This window comes from Dipodomys spectabilis, unplaced genomic scaffold, assembly GCF_019054845.1.
Source record: "Dipodomys spectabilis isolate Male_0828 unplaced genomic scaffold, ASM1905484v1 ptg000362l, whole genome shotgun sequence".
In the NCBI taxonomy this organism is placed as follows: Eukaryota; Metazoa; Chordata; class Mammalia; order Rodentia; family Heteromyidae; genus Dipodomys; species Dipodomys spectabilis.
This window is the reverse complement of record NW_024871039.1, coordinates 3,720,350-3,725,389: the sequence shown is the minus strand read 5'-3', so window position 1 is coordinate 3,725,389 and position 5,040 is coordinate 3,720,350. Positions and strand designations below refer to the sequence as shown.

The 5,040-nt window shown below is 34.7% G+C and overlaps 1 non-coding gene across 1 annotated transcript; it reads right to left on the bottom strand.

Annotated features, from left to right (window-relative positions):
* Positions 1-3,272: 3,272 nt before the first annotated feature.
* On the bottom strand, positions 3,273-3,379 carry LOC122095811. The gene has a single exon (XR_006145206.1). It is a non-coding gene; the product is annotated as a U6 spliceosomal RNA (small nuclear RNA).
* Between the last annotated feature and the right edge of the window lie 1,661 nt (positions 3,380-5,040).

The following is a 5,040-nucleotide window of genomic DNA, read 5'->3' as shown; positions in this document are numbered from 1 at the left end:
GAATTAAGGGAGGTTGCATTTAGTTCTTTCCCATGTTTGATTCATGAAAAAGAAATCCTGAAGTGTATCTGTAAAACACAAAGCTCGAGTTACCCAAAGAGAAATAATCACATGATTAGTGGGTCAGATGATATTTCATCTTTGCATTTCTTTAGAAAACTGCATACTACTTTCTACAACGAGAATATTAACCTGTATTTTGACCAAGAGAGTACAAAATTTCCTTTTCTCCACACTCTCACAACATTATTACCTTCTGAGTTTTTTAAAGGGCAGGTTTTTACTATGAGCAGTACACCAGACTGGCCTTAGAATCAAATCCTCTTACTCCAACCCCCTAAATGCTTGGAATTACAAGCCTTTACCACAACACCTGGCTCCTTTGATTTTTTTGATAAGAGTTATAATAATTATGAAGTAGTATCATAGTAATTTTGAGTTGCATTTCTCTAATGATGTCTGTTCAGAAAGCATTAAGCCAGCATAGAAGTGGTATTACACACAACTTTGTGATTTTCAGGGCTGTTTGAAAAGCATGTCTATTCAGAACTTTTGTCCATTTTAAATCAAGTTTCTTATTTATCTCATCTTTAATGTCTCTATACAAAATCAATACTTAATTCAATGTAGTAGAAAGGAAAAATTAAACAACGCCTAACATTTTTCAATAAAATGATATTGCTTAAATCATTTTCTGTTTATGCTTGAGACTATATAACTCAATTTGGGTAGACCTTTTACAAAACTTCATGTACTTTATTTATTTTATGTTGATTGCTCTTTCCAAACCCTGCGTGTCTAATTTTGGTTCTTTCAGTCTCATGTAGTTGATTTCAAACTGAAGAATAAATGGAAGGAAACAAACAAAAAAATAGAGTTCCTCTCATCTGATGATGCCTCTACAAGAATGAGGAAAGAGTTCATCCTGCTAAGGATCTATGATAGGATTTCAAAAAGATAGTTCATTCTTCTAGGTTTTCCCTATCTTTGTGATGTACCTTAAATTATGTAAACCAAAATATACTGTTCAGATACGATTACGTTTTATCAGTTTTGTACATTTTCATATGGACTTCACATCTGTCTACAACATTCCTTCTTTATAATGTCCCTGATATTTTTACACTATCAAAACATAAGATAACCATTTTGATTTACAGCATGAGAAGTTATCCACCTGGGTTCCTTGGAAACAGAGCATTGTCAATAGGTAACATTACTTCTGGTTGCTCACTACATGTAATGGTTTCTGTAATACATTTTATTTAGTATTTAAAAAACTGTTGGCTAAACTCAAAGCTCATTCATAGAAGTTTATGTTAAATTTTTCACAAGTTTTATTTCTCTTAATTCTTAAGATAACATTTGCTATAATGCTAATGTTATTACCATTTTAGTGTTGGGAAAATTGTAATTAAAGGCACTAAGTGAATGGCCCAAAGACACACAGTGAGGAAGGAAATGAATCAAAGTTTCCAAAAATCTTTCAGCAATTACAGAAAAGGTAGGTAAAATCTCACCATTCTCTTACACTCTAAATTCAATATTCATATTGCCCAAGAAATAATAGCATAGCAATTATTCCCCATGATGATTTTTTCTGTCACAATTTGACTTCAGCACAGACTGTGTTGGCGACATTGCGTTATCATGTACATAATTGAGCTTATAAATTGATTTTCAAAGACAGCCAAATTTCTTCTGTCCTACACTTCCATTTTTCTTTTAAAAAAGTACCAAAACTTTTAAATATCATCACTTTCTGTCTTTTAAGAATCCAAAAGAGAAATAAATTTACATTTAATTTAATAAATTCACATTTACTTTTAAAGCAAAGTGCTTTAAAAGTAGGAGATGATAATAACAGGCCCCCATGAAGTAAATTTTCTTCTACTTTTAAAATTATTCTGACAGCCTTGTGCTGGTTGGTCACACCTGTAATCTTGTCTACTTGAGATATCTACTCAGGAGGCTGAGATCTGTGGAGAACAATTGGAAGCCAATCAGGGCAAAAAAATATTTGAGATTATTTTTCAAAAATTTTAATGAACTAGCAAAGAGCCAGTAGTGGAGATGTAGCTCATATAATAGCTCACCAATCTAGAGAGGAAAGGCTTAGCAAGACCTTGAAGCCCTGAATTCAAATTCTGATCACACCAACACGTGTGCACTCATGCACAAACACACAGATTTATTCATAATACCTTCATGTCAGTGTTTTGCATTAATTTATTTGTTAACAATATTATATGGGTAAAATAAGGGAAATGAACTCTTCAATCTCAGAACATTTTTATACATTTTTTTATTTTAAAAATACTGCACAGAGGGGTTACATTTACATGAGCAAGGTAATGAGTACATTTCTTAACAAGCATTGTTACCTCCTCCTTTGTTTTTCCCCCACCATCCCTTCTCTCCCACCTCCACAAGTACACTCCACTCCTCCTCTCCCCCTCCCCCTGCCTAAATTGTACAATTCATTTTTCAACATAGTGTCTTGTGCATCTCATTGTTACCAGGGGTCAAACCGTATCCCTATTTAAGCATTTAGTTTTTTCCTTCCCCTCCCCAAATTAAAGAAACGTATATACAAGATGTAGGCGCACCAACTTCAAATATAGTGAAAAAAAGGGTTATAGCATGGTTGAGGAACATATAAAGAAACAAAAAAATCACATCATATAGTATTTGTATGTTAGAAATAATAACAAGATATAACCACTTGTGTCCCTATCTTGGGGTTCATTTAGCTTAACATCATCTTATCTGGTCAAATGCACATAGCTTTTGACATTTTATGATAATCCGGGACATATATTAGTTATTGAAAATAAGAGAAACCATGGGACCTATGTTTCTTTGGAGTTGGCTTATTTCACTTAATAAATTTTTTTCCAAGTCTTTCCATTTCCAAACAAATTGGGCGATATCATTCTTTCTGATGGAGGCATAGAATGCAATTGTATATATTTACCACGTTTTCTTGATCCATTCATCTACTGAGGGGCATAGGGGTTGGTTCCATATCTTAGGTATGGTAAATAATGCTGCAATAAACATAGTTGTGCTGGTAGTTTTAGTATGGTCTTGTTTGTGATCCTTTGGGTAAATGAACAAAAGTGGGGTTGCTGGGTCATAGGGGAGCTTTATGTGGAGTCTTTTGAGGAAACTCTATACTGCTTTCCAAAGTGGTTGAACACGTTTACACTCCCACCAAAAATGGAGTAGGGTTCCCTTGTGGCCACATCCCCTCCAGCATCTGTTGTTGTATAAATATGGATTGCCTCATGAATTTGCGAGTCATCCTTGCTCAGGGGCCATGCTAATCTTCTCTGTATCATTTCAATGTTAGTGAATGGGCTACCAGATTAAGCACAGAACATGTTTTTTTTGTGGGGGTCCGGTCGTGGGGCCTGTACTCTGGGCCTGGGTGCTGTCCCTCAGCAGTTCAGCTCAAGGCTAGCGATAGCTCTACCACTTGAGCCATAGCGCCACTTCCAGCTTTTTTCTTTTTGTTTATGTGCTGCTGAGAAATTGAACCCAGGGACTCAGGCATGCAAGGCAAGCACTCTACCACTGAGCCACCTTCCCAGCCCCAGAACATTTTTTATATAGAAAGTGTAATTGATTTTCTTAAACTAGACAATTCCACAAAAAGTAAGTTCAAAAGAATTGTCATGAAATTTTAGAATCATGCATTTCTTACATAAGCACACTTTTTTGATGTTGGCATCATTTGTGGAGGGGAAGGGAAAAATATTTAAATAGGAATACAAGAAGACCAATTGCAGCAATGAAAGGAACTTTACAACTTTGGCATCTCTACTATGCCATACCTGCAGATTGTAATTTGATTGCTTATTTTGAGGTAGTATCACTATGCTGGGCCTGCTTGGACTGTAGTCCTCCAAACACAAGCAAACCACATTGCACCCAGCAAATGGTTAGAGTTTCTGAAAAGTCTTTTTTTGTCTGGGCTTGCCTGGAAATGCAATACTCTAATCTCTGTTTTCTAAAAAAGTAGATAATATTACAGGATTGAGCCACTTTATCCAATAAAAGTATACAATTTCAAGATATCTTGATATTGCCTATATTTGTGGTTAACATATATAGCTAACCTTAATTTTCTCCCTCTTTTGTTTAGTACTCTGAGTTGAAAATATTGATTTTCTTGATATACATGGCTTTGTTTTGGATGGAATCCCCTCACAATCCAAAAAATCTCCCAAAAAGTTTATGTCAAGAATCACGGAAAAGAAGGCTTCAGGTTGGGAAAAACCCCACTGATCCTTAACTTATAATTGCAGTATATTTATAGTGTTAGTCAATGCTTTTGAAGAATGAGAAGAGAAGGAAGGCAGAAATGTGAAAGATGTCAGGTCTCTGTAGAATTTCTGTAGTTGTCACTTCATGTTATCTTCTTCCTTAAAACTTGATTTATTAAGACCCTCTGGGTGGATATTGGTTGGACTGATTGGTAAACTTACCCAAGAAATGAAGCTGATTTTAGAAGGTGATGATTTGGTAAATAAAGGAATGATGAGAATGAGCACAGATATTGTCACAGAATGAGGCGGCAAGGTTCAATTGCTGAACAGCAAAACAAAGCAGCTTCAAATCCAATGATCCACATTGAAACATATATAGATAGATGCATATATGTATACATATACACACATACGTGAAAAAGTAAATATACAGTAGAATACAGAGAAACTTGGAGTGACAAGTATTAAACTATATCAAACTGGTTGCAGGAAAGGTACAGTAAAATATCAATTGTTTAGCATAGATTTTGCATAGATTTGTAAAGGATGAAAATTTTTCCTTCATTTTATACTTTACAAATATCCTTAGTATGTTTTAAGTTTTTTTTTTATATTGTAGTTGGAGCATCTATACAATGTTGAGAATCGGCATTACATAAAGTATGCAACATGAATACGACAGCCTGCATAGGAAAGTTCATTAGATTCTTATTTCCAATTAACCACCAGGAGAAATGGAGTTCCAGGTCAGATTTTATGTAGCGCA